The sequence below is a fragment of the Arachis hypogaea genome, chromosome 20 (assembly GCF_003086295.3).
Source record: "Arachis hypogaea cultivar Tifrunner chromosome 20, arahy.Tifrunner.gnm2.J5K5, whole genome shotgun sequence".
Classification (NCBI taxonomy): Eukaryota; Viridiplantae; Streptophyta; class Magnoliopsida; order Fabales; family Fabaceae; genus Arachis; species Arachis hypogaea.
Window position 1 is genome coordinate 102,851,649 of NC_092055.1, and position 17,298 is coordinate 102,868,946.

Here is a 17,298-nt window from a genome sequence, read left to right on the forward strand (position 1 = left end):
CATTAGATATCGAACCAACCCAGATTTTGCTAAAAATCTACATAACAAAATGACACGTCCGGCGGGACTATTTTTAGAAACGTGTCAGAAATTTTGGTAATTATTTAGTTTATGCAATTTAGAAGTGAAAAAGTTGTATGTATGGCAGCCAAAATTTTTAATGTTAATGTTGGATCATCTATGAATGATCATATTCCTGTAGTAGTTGCTCAAAACTTCTGCAGAATTCGCATCTCATACAGAAATTAGTATTCAAAGCCTAAGAGTTGGGTCTGGAGAAAATGTGCTTGTTATTAATCTACCTTTAGGGAATAATGGGCACAATTAACGCCCACGAACTTCTCAAACACAAACTCAACTGCCTGTAACCACTGGGTGGCCTCCTTTTGGTCTTCCTCCTGGTTATACTCCACCCATGAGTGGTTATGTGCCTCCAATTATATTGGGAAATACACAAGGAATGGTTAACAATCAACCACCAATACACCATCCTGAATTCTCCCGTGATTATCAGGCAGGGTCGACATCAAATATTTTTGGTTTGATAGCAGCAGTTCGACAATATGTTGATGAGAGTCATCATAATTTGGTCAACTTGTTGACTCAACAGATGACTATTATCTTGAACTCCATGATGGTTGATCATGAAACAAAATTTGAGCATTTGGCTAGTGGTGCACAAATCCCCACGCTTTGTACAGTTGAACCAGCAAGTGCACTGGGTCGTCCAAGTAATACCTGAGCGAGTCAGGGTCGATCCCACGAGGATTGTGGTTTAAAGCAAGCTATGGTTATCTTTCATGTCTTAGTCAGGCGGATGGAAGAGTTGTTGGATTTGTGAGATCTGAACTAGGTTGATATGTTTACAATGATAATCTTAAAACTTAGATGGTTAAGGCTTGGAGTTGTTTTGTCCTTCTGAATTAACTCTGGTCTTACTGTCTTCTTCAATTGTGAATGATTTCTTCAATGGTAAGCTGTATGTGATGAACGCCTTTCTTGAGAGGTCATCAATGCTTCTCCAGATCTGAACACCAGGGTTAGTGCGCATCCAGTCTGATTGAGGGTGAAGCTCCTACAGTCCATTCTCCTTAATGATCCTACTCAAAACGCCACAGACAAGGTCAAATCTTCTGGATCAGAGAATGCTGTGCCTTTGGGTTCTAGCCTCTACCACAGAGACCCTAATCTCCCATACCTCGGCTGAACTGGTGTCTCGAGAAGTCCCCATCGAGGTCGTGGATTAGCCGTCTGAGAGATGTAAAATCAAGTTGGCGGTTCGATGCCAGTCATGTATTCACACGAACCCAAGTAGACATGGGTGGTTGTCAGGCACGCTGTCTTAGTATGAAGAATGGAGCTGATTGTCATGGATCATCCCATTCATCATGTTGAAGAACGAATATACATCTTAGAATTAAATCAAACACAGATTGAAGAGAAACAATAATACTTTTATTAATTTATAGAACTTAGTAGGGCTCCTCCCCTCAACCTAAGAGGTTTAGAAACTCATACTGATAGAAAATACAATGATGGAATTTAAAATATGGTGGTAGAGATATCTGATTATGTAAAAAATCATTTAAATACTAAAGTAATGACTATGGATTACATAAGAAGGGTAAAACAGTCTTTTTAGTGCTAAAATCCACTTCTGAAGCCCACTTGGTGAGTGTTTGGGCTGAGCTTTGATGAGATCCATGTGCTAGAAGGCCTCTAGGGTGTTGAACATTGGCTAGGGGGTCCTCTCTGGGTGTTTGGACGGTGGTCTCTTTTCTTTGGGCACTGGATGCCTGGAAGGGGGCAGGAGGCTGGCGTTGAACGCCAGTTTTTGGCCTTCTAATCTAAAGTAAAGTATAAACTATTATATATTTCTAGAAAGCTCTAGAAGTCAGCTTTTGATATCCGTTAAGAACGCTCTATTTAGACTTCTGTAGCTCTAGAAAAGCTCTTCTGAGTGCAAGGAGGTCAGATCTGGCCATCTTTCTGCAGTGCTTTCTCTGTCTCTGAATCAGACTTTTGCTTCAGCTCCTCAATTTTAGCTAGAAAATACTTGAAACTGCATAAAAATACACAAACTCAAAGTAGAATCCAAAAATGTGAATTTAACATTAAAACCTATGAAAACTTAATGAAATAAACAAAACATGCTAAAAATTATATGAAAATGATGCCAAAAAAGCGTATAAAATATCCGCTCATCACAACACCAAATTTAAACTGTTGCTTGTCCCAAGCAACTAAAAACACAGTAGGATAAGAAGAAGATTAAGATACAATAAATCTCAGAGTTTTCAATGAAGCTTAGTTACAATTAGATGAGCGGGACTTAGTAGCTTTTTGCTTCTGAATAGTTTTGGCATCTCACTATCCATTGAAACTCAGAATGGTTGGCATCTTTAGGAACTTAGAATCCAGATGATATTATTGATTCTCCTAGTTCAGTTCTTTTTGATTCTTGAACACAACTTTCAGAGTCTTGGCCGTGACTCTAAGCACTTTGTTTTCTAGTATTACCACCGTATACATAAATGCCACAAACACTTTAACTGGGTGAACCCTTTTGGATTATGATTTAGTTTTGCTAGAATCCCCAGATAGAGGTGTCCAGAGTTCTTAAGCACACTCTTAAGGATCTTTGGATCCTTTTACCCTTTCCTTTTGGTTTAAAGGGTTATTGGCTTTTTGCTCTTGCCTTTTGGTTTAAAGAGCTATTGGCTTTTTCTGCTTTTTATTGATTTATTTTTTTCTCCGTTTTCTTAATTTTTTTGCATGCATATATATATATATATATATGTTTTCTTTTGCAACATGCTTTTTCTTTTTTGTTTGCTGCTTTTTCTTGCTTCAAGAATCAATTTTTGGATTTTTCAGATTACCAATAATACTTCACTTTTATCATCATTCTTTCAAGAGCCAACATTCATAAATTCCAACTTCAAATATGCACTGTTTATTCATACATTCAGAAAATAAAAGCAATGCCACCACATCCAAATAATTGAACTATTTTTATTATAAACTTGAAATTCATGTATCTCTAAATTCTTTTCAATTAAAATTTTCTTTTAAGCAAGGTGAGAGATATATAGAACATTTTATAGCCTTAAGACATAAATGCAAATGATCATGCAACAAGAACAAGAGAACAGACAGTAAAACATAACAGAAAACAGAAAAATACAATAGGAAATGAGATAAAAAGAACGAATCCACCTTTAATGGTGGTGGCTAGTACTCCTCCTTAAGGATCCAAAGTGGTGCTTGATCTCTTCAATGTCACTCCTTTGCCTTTGTTGTTCTTCCCTCATAACCCTTTGGTCTTCTCTAATGGATCTTTAGTCTTCCCTTATTCCAGTGAGGATGGTGGAATGCTCTTGATGCTCCATCCTCAATTGCTCCATGTTGGAGCTCAATTCTCCTATGGAAGTATGCCATTGATCCCAATAGCTTTTAGCAGGAAAATACATCCCTTAAGGCATCTCAGGAATCTCATACTAAGGCGGCTGCACAGGCTCTTGTGCATACTCTCTAGTCTGCTCCATCCTCTTCTTAGTGATGGGCTTGTCCTCCCCAATGGAGATATCTCCCTCTATGAAAATTTCAGCTGAATTGCACAGATGACAGATGAGGTGTGGGAATGTCAACCTTGCATTGGTGGAAGGCTTCTCAGCTATCTTGTACAGTTCTTGAGGAATTACCTCATGTACTTCCACCTCACTCCCAGTCATGATGCAATGGATCATGATAGCTCTGTCAATGGTCACTTCTGACCGGTTGCTAGTGGAGATGATGGAATGTTGGATGAATTTCAACCATCTTCTAGCTCTGGGCTTTAAGTCAAACCTTCTTAGTTGAATGTGCTTGCCTTGGGAATCCCTTTTCCACTATGCTCTTTCCACACAAATGTCTGAGAGCATTTGATCCAGTATCTGATCAAAGTTGACTCTCCTAGTGTAAGGATGTGGGTCTCTTTGCATCAAAGGCAAGTTGAACACCAACCTCACACTTTCCAGGCTGAAATCTAAGATTCTCCCTCGGACCATGGTGCTCCAATTCTTTGGATTTGGGTTCACACTAGTGTCATGGTTTTTAGTAACCCATGCATTAGCATAGAACTCTTGCACCATTAAAATCCCAACATCTTGAATGGATTGGTTAGGACTTCCCAACCTCTTCTCTGGATCTCTCTTCGGATTTCTGGATACTCATTCTTCTTGAGCTTGAAAGGGACCTTAGGGATCACCTTCTTCTCAACCACTACTTCATAGAAGTGGTCTTGGTGAGCTTTAGTGATGAATCTCTCCATCTCCCAAGATTCAAAGGAGGCGGTCACTGCCTTTCCTTTCCTCTTTCTAGAGGTTTCTCCAACCTTGAGTGCCATAAGTGGTAATGGAAAGCAAAAAGCAACGCCTTTGCCACACTAAAATTAAAAGTTTTGCTCGTCCTCGAGCAAAAATAAAGAAAAGAGAAGAATGGAGTAGAAGAAGAAGAAAATAGAAGTAGATAGAGGGAGAGAGAGGGCTCGGCCGAATGGGTTTTGAGAGTGTATGAGAGGTGTGTGTATGAAGGGTGATGAAGATGGGTATTTATAGGTGGGGGGTAGGGTTGGGTTCGGCCATGGGTGGGTAATTGGGAGAAAAATTTGATTTTGAAGTGGGTGGGGGTTGGTGAGAGTTATGATGGTTTTGGAAAAGTGATATGGATGTGATTGGGCTAGGGTTTATAGGGAAGTGTGTATGGGGAAGTGTGAGAGAAAAAGGGAAAAAGTGGGGTAGGTAAAGATGCTGTGGGACCCACTGGTCTTGAGAGGCTAGGGAATTCAAATTCCCCGCCCTCTGCACTGGCATTTGAACGCCCAGGGTCTACTCCCAGGCTGGCGTTCAATGCCAGCAACACTCCATTCAGAGTGTTCTGTTTTTACTATTTAACATTTCTGTCTCTGTTCTGATTGATGCACATGATCATGAACCTAAAAAAATAACTTAAAGAAAAAAATGAAAGAAAATAAAAATAATTAATTAAGGTTGGGTTACCTTCCAACAAGCACTTCTTTAACGTCATTAGCTTGACGGTTAGCTCCTTATGGAAGTGAGTATGGGCTCAGAATTTCACCCCTTACAGTGAACTATCTTCCTGTCTTCTCATGAATGAGCTCCACATGCTCTAGAGACAGGATACAACTCACTGTATGTGGCATGACTGTTTTCTTGGTGAAGACAACTCTCATGCCAGGTGAGAGGCCTTCAATTGGGACTTTCTTATCCCTCTAGCCTTTAGGTACTTTCTTCCTGGTACCTTTGTTTTTAGAGCTTGTTGATGGCTACCCAACACCAAACTTAGAATTGAAGTTTCGGGGTTTAGTACAGCTTTGCACTGAAAGAGATGGTTGGAATACTAGGTGTTGCACCATTATCTCAGAGGAAGAGTTGGGGTGAGGCATCTTAAACAAGATGTGATTCTGCCCTAGTTGTAGGATCAGTTCTTCCTTAGCTACATCAATGATAGCTTTGGTAGTGGCTAGGAAAGGTCTTCCAAGGATGATGGATTCATCCTCATCTTCCCTAGTATCCAAGACTATGAAGTTTGCAGGGATGTAGTGGTCTTCAACCTTCACCAAGACATCCTCTACTAAGCCATATGGCTTCTTCATTGACTTGTCTGCCATCTCTAGTGAGATATTTGTAGCCTGCACCTCAAAGATTCCCAGCTTCTCCATCACAGTGAGTGGCATGAGGTTTATGCTTGACTCTAGGTCACACAGAGCCTTTTCAAAGGTTATAGTGCCTATGGTGCAAGGAATTAGGAAGCATCCAGGATCTGGAAGCTTCTGAGGTAGCTTCAGCTGAACCAAAGGATTTAATTATTTGGAAATCAGTGGAGGTTCTTCCTCCAAAGGCTTTGTACCAAATAGCTTGGCATTCAGCTTCATGAGAGCTCCTAGGTACCGAACAACTTGCTCTTCCCTAGTGTCTTCATCTTCATCAGAGGATGAGTATTCATCAGAACTTATGCACTGTAGAAGTGCATGCAAAGGAACCTCTATGGTCCCTATATGAGCCTTGGCTTTCTTTAGTTCTTGGATAGGGATGTATTGAGTGGGTATTGAGCACTCAGAGGGTGTGCCTTTACTGGCGTTTAACGCTAGCTCTAACAGCTCTTTGGGCGTCAACACCCATGCTGTATACCCTTACTAGCATTAAATGCCAGTTCCCTTTTTGGGCATTGAACACCCAGCAGGGATGTCTTGGCTGGCTTTCAATGCCAGCTTTCCTGTCTGGTTGGGTGTTGAACGCCCAGTGAGGGGTTCCTCACTGGCGTTCAGCGCCAACTTTGCTGCTTGTTTGGGCGTTGAACGCCCAACCAGTGTTCCCTGGCTGGCGTTCAACGCCAGCTCTACTGCCAGGATGGGCGTTGAACGCCCAGTGAGGGCTTCCTCACTGGCGTTCAGTGCCAGGCTCTCATCCATTTTGGGCGTTGAATGCCGAGTGAGATCTTTCTCACTGGCGTTTAATGCCTTCCCATTCTCTCCAATTTCGGCCTCAACCTCAGTTGTGATGGCCTTACACTCTTCTCTTGGGTTCACTTTAGTGTTACTTGGAAGAGTCTCATGAGGGGTCTCAGGGATCCTCTTGCTCAATTGACCAACTTGTATCACCAAATTTCTGATGGAGGATCTTGTTTCAGTTATGAAACTATAAATGGTCTTAGAGAGGTTTGAGACTAGAATGGCTAAGTCAGAAAGGCTCTGCTTAGGAGTCTCTATGTTCTCTTGAGAAGATGGGAATGGTGGCCTATTGTTGAACCTATTCTGGTTCCTTCCACCTTGATTATTATTGAAGCCTTGCTGAGGCTTCTGTTGATCCTTCCATGAAAGGTTAGGATGATTCCTTTATGAACGATTGTAGGTGTTTCCATAGGGTTCTCCCATGTAATTTACCTCCTCCATGGTGGGTTGATTAGGATCATAAGCTTCTATTTCAGAAGAAGCTCCCTGAGTACTACCAGTTGCAGTTTGCATTCCAGTCAAATGCTGAGAGATCATATTGACCTATTGGGTCAAGATCTTGTTTTGAGACAATATGGCATTCAGAGTATCAACTTCAAAAACTCCTTTCTTCTGAGAGGTTCCATGGTTTACAGGATTTCTCTCAGAAGTATACATGGATTGGTTGTTTGCAGCCATCTCAATGAGTTCTCTTGCTTCTGTAGGTATTTTCTTCAAGTGGAGTGATCCACCTGCAGAGTTGTCCAACGAGATTTTGGACATCTCAGACAGACCATCATAGAACACGCCTATGATAGACCATTCTAAGAGCATGTTATGAGGACATCTCCTGATCAGTTGCTTATATCTTTTCCAAGCTTCATAGAGGGATTCACCTTCTCTTTGTCTGAAGGTTTGAACTTCCACTCTAATTTTGCTCATCCTTTGAGGGGGAAAGAATTTAGCCAGAAAAGTATTAACCAGCTTTTTCCAAGAATCTAGACTCTCTTTTGGTTGAGAATCCAACCATATCTTAGCTCTGTCTCTTACAGCAAAGGGAAAGAGCATAAGTTTGTAGACTTCAAGATTTACTCCATTGGTCTTAACAGTATCACAGATCTGCAAGAATTCTGACAGGAATTGATGTGGATCTTCCAGTAGAAGTCCATAGAATTTGCAATTCTGCTACAGAAGGGAGACTAACTGAGGCTTAAGCTTAAAGTTATTAGCTCCAACGGCAGGTACAGAGATGCTTCTGCCATAAAAGTCAGAGGCAGGCATGGTGAAGTCACTAAGAACCTTTCTTGCCTCTCCTTCAGGTTTGGCCATATCCGCAGATTCTTGTTCAAAATTTTCTGAAAGGTTTATTCCGGAGTTTTGTGCTTTAATTTGTTGTAAGCTCCTCCTTAAAGTCCTTTCATGCTCAAGATCAGGATTAAAGAGAGGTTCTTTATCCCTGTTCCTAGTCATAAACAAGAATAGAAAAGAGAAAGTTTGGAAGCTTCTATGTCAAAGCACAGAGGACTCCAAGTGAGATAGGAAGAAGAGTAGAAGAGAAGAATAGAAGATAGAAGAAGGAGAAGAAGAATAATTCGAACAAATAGAAGTAGAGAGAAGAAGAATTAGAAATAGAAAAGATAAACAAGAATTAAAATGTTTTTGTTTTTGTTTTATTTATTTATTAATTTTGAAAATTAAAGTTAATAAATTAAAAAGAATTGAAAATTAGTTAATAAATTTTGAAAATAGAAGAGAGAGAAGAAGAAGAGAATTTTCAAAAACTAGGAGAGAGAAGTAGTTGGGAAGTTTTGAAAAAGAAGAAAGAAAAAATAAGTAACTAATTAAGAGAGATTTGAAAACAAGATAAGATATAAAATTAGAAAAGATTTGAATTTAAAACTTGAAAGTAGAAAAGATAAGATAAGAAATTAAAAAGATTTGAAAAATATTTAAAAGAAAGATAAGATTTGAAATTTGATTTTGAAAAAAAAAGATTTGATTTTAAAATTTGAATTTTGAAATTTGAAATTTGAATTTTAAATTTTGAAATCAAAATAAGATAAGATAAAAGATTAGAAAAGATTTGATTTTAAAAAGATTTGAATTTTGAAATTTAAAACTAAGATAAGATAAGATAAAAATGAAAATCTGAATTTTTAAATGTAAATTTCAAAAATTCAATTAAAATAAAGATAGAAAAGATATTTTTTTCATTTTTGAATTTAATGAGGAAAGAAAAAAAAGAATAAAAAGACACCAAACTTAAAATTTTTAGATCTAACGACACCTAGTGTGCGAAAATTGAAGGAAAAACACAAAGGGATACCAAACTTAAAAATTTTAAGATCAAAACAAAATGAAAAACAAGAACACTTTGAAGATCAAGAAGAACACCAAGAACAAGACTCATAAAATTCAAAGAACACAAGAACATGCAAAGAACACAAAACTTAAAATTTTTGAAAACCAAAACACAATTTTTCAAAAAATCAAAAGAAAAGATACAAGAAGACACCAAATTTAAAAATTGACACAAGATTTAAATAAAGAAAATAGTTTTGAAAAATGTTTAGAAAGAAAGACTCAAAATTTTCGAAAAACTCAACAAGAACAAAGACAAAAGACTCAAAACAAGAACAAAGATTAAACAAAGAAAAGAAAATTTTTTTTTTGAAAAAGTTTTAATTTTTTTTCGAAAATAAAAAAGAAGAAAATAAAAAGAAAAGCTAACAAAATTAAAGACAATACCTAATCTAAGGAACAAGACAATCTATCAGTTGTCCAAACTCAAACAATCCTCGACAACGGGGCCAAAAACTTGGTGTACGAATCCCCACGCTTTGTACAGCTAAAGCAGCAAGTGCACTGGTCGTCCAAGTAATACCTGAGCGAGTTAGGGTCGATCCCACGAGGATTTTGGTTTGAAGCAAGCTATGGTTATCTTGCAGGTCTTAGTCAGGCGGATAGAAGAGTTGTTGGATTTGTGAGATCTGAACTAGGTTGATATGTTGACAATGATAATCTTAAAACTTAGATGGTTAAAGGCTTGGAGTTGCTTTGTCCTTCTAGATTAACTCTGGCCTTACTGTCTTCTTCAATTGTGAATGATTTCTTCAATGGCAGGCTGTATGTGATGAACGCCTTTCTTGAGAGGTCGTCAATGCTCCTCCAGTTCTGAACACCAGGGTTAGTGCGAATCCAGTCTGATTGAGGGTGAAGCTCCTGCAGTCCATTCTCCTTAATGATCCTACTCAAAACGCCACAAACAAATTTGGATCTTCCGGATTAGAGAATGCTGCACCTTTGGCTTTTAGCCTCTACCATAGAGACCCTAATCTCCCCATACCTCGGCTGAACTGGTGTCTCAAGAAGTCCCCAACGAGGTCGTGGATTAGCCATATGAGAGATGTATAATCAAGATGGCGGTTTGATGCTTTCCAGTCATGTATTCACACGAACCCAAGTAGACACAGGTGGTTGTTAGGCATACTGTCTTAGTATGAAGAACGGAGCTGATTGTCATGGATCATCCCATTCATCATGTTGAACAACGAATATACATCTTAGAATTAAATCAAACACGGATTGAAGAGAAACAGTAATACTTTTATTAATTCATAGAACTCAGCAAGGCTCCCCCCTCAACCTAGAAGGTTTAGAAACTCATAATGATAGAAAATACAATGATGGATTTCAAAATATGGTGGTAGAGATCTCTGATTATGTAAAATATCACTTAAATACTAAATTAATGACTAAGGAGGCTGGCATTGGATGCCCATTTTGGGCCTTCTAATCTGAAGCAAAGTATAAACTATTATACATTGTTGGAAAGCTCTAGAGGTTAGCTTTCCATATCCATTAAGAACGCTCCATTTGGACTTATGTAGCTTAAGAAAAGCTCTTCTGAGTGCAAGGAGGTCAGATCCGGATAGTATCTACAGTGATTTCTCTATCTCTGAATTAGACTTTTGCTCCAGCTCTTCAATTTCAGCCAAAAAATACGTGAAATTGCATAAAAATACACAAACTCAAAGTAGAATACAAAAATGTGAATTCAACACTAAAACCTAAGAACACTTAATGAAAAGTAAACAAAACATGCTAAAAACTATATGAAAATAATGCTAAAAAAGCGTATAAAATATCCGCTCATAAGCTAGACAAGTGGAACGAATTGCTCAAATATTTGATTATGATGAAGGCAATCATCAAAATGGAGAAGTAGATCCAGAAGATTTGGGGAATAATATTAGGAATAGAGATGATAATATGGATCTTGGTGGAGATGTAAATTATGTAGTTCGGCGTGGTCAAAATGCAGATGAAGTGTTAGCTAGGATGTGTGTTAATCACAAGGTGAACGTTATCAGGTGATAACAATAGTTGAAGATATTCATAATAGGGTTGGAATTAATGTGGGATTTATGAATTAATCTTATTTTGTTTTCGCTTTCCCTGTTGTAGTGCAGATGGCAGAAGTGCCTAGGGGTGTTAGAATCCTCAGATAATTACAAAGTTTGTAGGAGAAATGGGCGAATCGACTACTGAGCATGTTGCTCGATATAAGATCGAATTAGGCATTACATATTTATTTGTTGCTTTCTTGATGTTCGTTCCATTTATGTTTAAACAATTTATTCTTTCAAGTAAATCACTTATATTTTTAAGTTTATTTGAATTTGCTTTATTTTGCAATATTGGGTTATTTATAAATAGTTTCGACACCAAATCAGTAAATCATAGGTTGAGCTCACTCCTTAGAGAAATCGTATCTGCTCTCCGAATTGAGATCTTGATACAAGCTTGATCGACTTATTTGTCGAAATTGACAAAAAGAAAGCAAAATAAATTGACATGTCTGGTGGGATCCTGAGTTAAATAAACATGTCGAAACTTGCATGTAATTACACAGTGGCAAGTTAATAATGTTCAATAGGGCTTCTACTTTGACTGATGCGTCAAATAATGATGTTGAAAATACTGGAAAGCATACAATGGGTTCAGAAGTAGAAGCCACTCTCCTACTGAGAATAGCAAATCGATGGGAAAATCCTGTAATAACAAAAGGAATTCCCTCGACTATGGTTACCACGTGGCCCCTATACGGGTTGCCACTGATTTATTCTCCACCTTTTAAGAATCTCAGTGTTGGGGGGGGGGGGGGGGCATACTGGCATAGGGAATGTTGCCACAATAAGAAATAATCTTTTATCTAATCCTGGACATCGCCTAGGTTACCCTCCAATGGGTATACTAAGTAATTACAACTTTAATATGGTGAATTATAGTGCCTATCAATACTTGATGAATAATCCTTTGTATTTAGAGTCAATATCCATGTCTTTACAACCCTCAATGATGACATCAAATGTTTTTCTGACACAAGGCATGGGGGCAGCCCCTATAAGGCTTCCATTAGGGGTATGAAGAGGTTCTGCATTCCCAGAAATGCCAAGACCAATTCCTGTCGGAACAATGTCTCCAAACACAATTAAATCTTTGGCTGTATTTAAACAACAAAATGATGATATTCATCATGGCCTAGTTAATATGCTTACTCAGAAGATGACTAATGAGCGGATATTTTATACGCTTTTTGACATCACTTTCGTATAGGTTTTAGTGTGTTTTATTTAGTTTTTATTGGTTTTAGTGTTAGATTCACATTTTTGGATTCTACTATGATTTTTTATGTTTTTGGGAAATTTCAGGTATTTTCTGGCTAGAATTGAAGAGCTGGAGCAGAAGTTTGATTCAGAGATAGAGAAAGCACTGCAGATGCTGTCCGGATCTGACCTGCCTGCATTCGGAAGAGATTTTTTGGATCTACAGAAGTCCAAATGGAGCGCTCTCAACGGATATGGAAAGTTGACTTCCATAGCTTTCCAGCAATATATAATAGCCCGTACGTTGCTTTGGATTAGAAGGCCCAAAACTGGCGTCCAGGCGTCTAACTTCATGCTCCCTTCCAGGCGTCCAGCGGCCAAAGAGCAGAGCCCAGCATCCAAAGGCCCAAAGAGGACCTTCTAGCTGGCGTTCCATGCCCAAGAGACCTCATAGCACATGGATCTCATCAAAGCTCAGCCCAAACACTCACCAAATAGGCCCTAGAAGTGAATCTATCTCCACTTGTTAGGGCGGTTGGTAATGTCTCAGGTCGTATCCTCTCACAGTGAATCTATCTCCACTTGCTTCTTTGAGAATCTCTACATGCTCCAAGGAGAGAATTCTATTGATTGTGTACACTTGTGGCAGCTGAGATGGAATTATAGGAAAATGAGGTGGGATTAGTGGCTGGTGGATTGATATCACTTTATCTCCTGGAGAGAAATCCTTTGTAGGGATTGATGAGTGGATAATTTATACACTTTTTGGCATTGTTTTTAGTATGTTTTTTAGTATATTTTAGTTAGTTTTTATTAGTTTTTATTTAAAAATCATATTTCTGGACTTTACTATAAGTTTGTGTGTTTTTCTGTGATTTTAGGTATTTTCTGGCTGAAATTGAGGGACCTGAGCAAAAATATGATTCAGAGGCTGAAAAAGGACTGCAGATGCTGTTAGATTCTGACCTCCCTGCACTCGAGGTGGATTTTCTGGAGCTACAAAAGCCCAATTGGCGCACTCTCAATTGCATTGGAAATTAGACATCCTGGGCTTTCCAGCAATATATAATAGTCCATACTTTGCCCAAGATTTGATGGCCCAAACTGACGTTCCAAGTCAGCTTAAGAATTCTGGCGTCAAAACGCCAGAACTGGCACAAAACCTGGAGTTAAACGCCCAAACTGGCACAAAAGCTGGCATTTAACTCCAAGAAAAGTCTCTACATGTGAAAGCTTCAATGCTCAGCCCAAGCACACACCAAGTGGGCCCGGAAGAAGATTTCTGCATTAATTACTTATTTCTGTAAACCCTAGACTACTAGTTCTCTATAAATAGAACCTTTTACTATTGTATTTTGATCTTGGTTCTTCTGGTTCCCTCTCTGGGGCCGAAGCCAATGACCACCATTATCACTTTTGTATTTTCAATGGTGGAGTTTCTACACACCATAGATTAAGGTGTGGAGCTCTGCTGTTCTTCATGAATTAATGCAAAGTACTACTGTTTTTCTATTCAATTCACGCCTACTTCTTCTCTAAGATATTCATTCGCACTCAAGAACATGACGAATGTGATGATTATGTGACACTCATCACCATTCTCACCTATGAACGCGTGCCTGACAACCACTTCCGTTCTACATGCAAACAAGCTTGAATGTGTATCTCTTGGGTTTCTAATCTAAGATTAGAACCTTCGTGGTATAGGCTAGAATTATTGGCGGTCATTCTTGAGATCCAGAAAGTCTAAACCTTGTCTGTGGTATTCCTAGTAGGATCTGGGAAGGGATGACTGTGACGAGCTTCAAACTCACGATTGCTGGGTGTGTGACAGATGCAAAAGGATCAATGGATCCTATTCCAACATGATCGAGAACCGACAGATGATTAGCCGTGCGGTGACAGCATGCATAGAACATTTTCACTGAGAGGACGGGAAGTAGCCATTGACAATGGTGATGCCCAACATAAAGCTTGCCATGGAAAGGAGTATGAATGATTGGATAAAGGCAATAGGAAAGCAGAAGTTTAGGGGGAACAAAGCATCACCTTACGCTTATCTGAAATTCTCACCAATGAATTACATAAGTACCTCTATCTTATTTTATGTTTTATTCATATTTTAATTATCAATCCTCCATAACCATTTGAATCTGCCTGATTGAGTTTTACAAGATGACCATAGCTTGCTTCAAGCCGACAGTCTCCGTGGGATCGACCCTTACTCACGTAAGGTTTATTACTTGGACGACCCAGTGCCATTGCTGGTTAGTTGTGCGGAATTGTGACAAAGTGTGATTCATGTTTGAGAGCTCCAAGTCTTTGGCGCCATTGTTGATGATAACAATTTCGTGCACCAAGTTTTTGGCGCCGTTGCCGGGGATTGTTCGAGTTTGGACAACTGACGGTTCATCTTGTTGCTTAGATTAGGTAATTTTATTTTATTTTTATTTTTGAAAAATTCAAAATTTTTTTTTTCTATTTTATTCTTCAGAGTTTTTAAGAATGAATTCTAGAGTTTCATGATGATCTATTGAAGTCTGGCTGGCTGTGAAGCCATGTCTAATCTTATTGGACCGAGGTTTCAACTTATCATCACAAGAGCTTGTTGATTTCTATCAATTTTGCTGTTGTTAGCAATGATCTGCCAAAGCTTGGCTGGCCATTGGCCATGTCTAGTGTTTTGGACCGGAGCTTTCATTGAAAGCTTGGCTGGCTAGTAAGCCATGTCTAATTCCTGGACCGGAGTCTTAGACTAGCATTGCAATGATTCCTGGAACTCTTATTAAAAATTTTGAACCCCTTTATTTTCTTTTCCACTCAATTTTCGAAAAATCACAAAAAAAAATTTATAAAACCATAAAAATCAAAAAATATTTTATGTTTCTTGTTTGAGTCTAATATCAATTTTTAAGTTTGGTGTCAATTGCATGTCTTTATTCTTTTTGCATTTTTCGAATATATGCATTATGTTCTTCATTGATCTTCAAGTTGTTCTTGATGATTTCAGTGCTCTGATCTTTAATTTCTCTTATTTTGTGTCTTTTGTTGTTTCTTATATGCATTTTCAAATTGTTATAGTCCTTAGTATACAAACTTCTAAGTTTGGTGTCTTGCATGCATTGTTTATTTGATCTTAGTTGCATTCTTTTTATTATTGTTTCTCATCATTTAAAAATTCAAAAAAATTTTTAAATTGTGTCTTTTTAAGTCAATAACATAGAGAATTGAAGATTCAGAACATTCAGCAGAGGAATTACACAGAAAAAGCTGGGCGTTCAAAACGCCCAGTGAAGAAGGAAAACTGGCGTTTAAACGCCAGCCAGGGTACCTGGCTGACCCTGGCTGGGCGTTAAACGCCCAAAAAGGTAGGATTTTGGGCGTTAAACGCCAAAATGGATGCCATTCTGGGCGTTTAACGCCAGGATGACATAAGAGGGAAGATTTTGTTTTCAAATTTTCATAATTTTTCAAAATCAAATCTTCTTCAAATCATATCTTTTCAATCATATCTTTTCAAAATCAAATTCTTTTCAATTTTTTTATTTATTACTATTTTCGAAAATCCTTGCTACAATTAGTGATTTAATCAAAATTTTCAAGTTGTTACTTGCCTATTAAGAAAAGATCAAAAGTTTTAATTCTAGAATCATATCTTCTAATTTCTTGTTAGTCAAGTAATCAACTTTAATTTTAAAACTTTCTCTTTTTAATTTGATTTTCAATCATATCTTCTCAATCATATCTTTTCAATCACACCTTTTTCAAAATTAAATTTCAATCATATCTTTTTGATTTCTAATTTCAAAATCTTTTTCAAAAATCACTTAATTTCTTTTCCAATCTTAATTTTCGAAAAACCTTTACCAAATTTTAAAAATTTCTTTTAATTATTTCAAAATTTTTTACTTTAATTTCGAAAATTCTTCCCCTCTTCTCACATCCTACTATTTAAGGACTAACACTCCTCCGTTATCAACAATTCGAACTCTATCCCTCTTGATAAGTTTGAATTCTTCTCTTTCTACCTTCTCCTTCTATTTTTCTTTTCCTCTAACACCTCAAGAAATCTCTATACTGTGACATAGAGAATTCCATACTTTCTTCTTCTCTCTTTCATATGAGTAGGAGTAAGGACAAAGACATTCTGGTTGAGGCTGATCCTGAACCCGAAAGGACCTTGAAGAGAAAGCTGAGAGAAGCTAAAGTACAACTCTTTGTAGAGGACCTAACAGAGCTTTTCAAACAAGAAGAAGCCATGGCAGCCGAAAACACTAACAATGCAAGGAAGGTGCTTGGTGACTTTACTGCACCTACTCCTGACTTCTATGGGAGAAGCATCTCTATCCCTGCCATTGGAGCAAACAATTTTGAGCTTAAGCCTCAATTAGTTTCTCTAATGCAACAGAATTGCAAGTTTCATGGACTTCCATTGGAAGATCCTCATCAGTTCTTAGCTGAATTCTTGTAAATCTGTGACACTGTCAAGACTAATGGGGTTGATCCCGAGGTCTACAAGCTTATGCTTTTTTCCTTTGCTGTAAGAAACAGAGCTAGAACATGGTTGGATTCACAACCTAAAGAAAGCCTGAACTCTTGGGAAAAGCTAGTTAATTCCTTCTTGGCAAAGTTCTTTCCACCTCAAAAATTGAGCAAGCTTAGAGTGGAAGTCCAAACCTTTAGACAGAAGGAAGGTGAATCCCTCTATGAAGTATGGGAAAGATACAAGCAATTGATCAGAAGGTGTCCTTCTGACATGCTTTCAGAATGGAGCATCATAGGTATCTTCTATGATGGTCTGTCTGAACTGTCCAAAATATCATTGGACAGCTCTGCTGTTGGATCTCTTCATCTGAAGAAGACGCCTGCAGAAGCTCAGGAACTTATTGAAATGGTTGCAAATAACCAATTCATGTACACCTCTGAAAGGAATCTTGTGAATAATGGGACAAATCAGAAAAAAAGAGTTCTTGAGATTGATACTCTGAATGCCATACTGGCTCAGAACAAAATATTGACTCAACAAGTAAATGTGATTTCTCAGAGTCTGTCTGGATTGTAAGTAGCAACAGGCAGTACCAAAGAAGCTTCATTTAAAGAAGAAGCTTATGATCCTGAGAACCCAGCAATGAAAAAGGTGAATTACATAGGAGATTCCTATGGAAACACTTACAATCCTTCATGAAAAAATCATCCAAA

General features: G+C 38.0%; 1 non-coding gene across 1 annotated transcript; it reads right to left on the minus strand.

Annotated features, from left to right (window-relative positions):
* Positions 1-16,753: 16,753 nt before the first annotated feature.
* On the minus strand, positions 16,754-16,861 carry LOC112787513 (small nucleolar RNA R71). Its single transcript, XR_003194923.1, has one exon. It is a non-coding gene; the product is annotated as a small nucleolar RNA R71 (small nucleolar RNA).
* Positions 16,862-17,298: the final 437 nt, after the last annotated feature.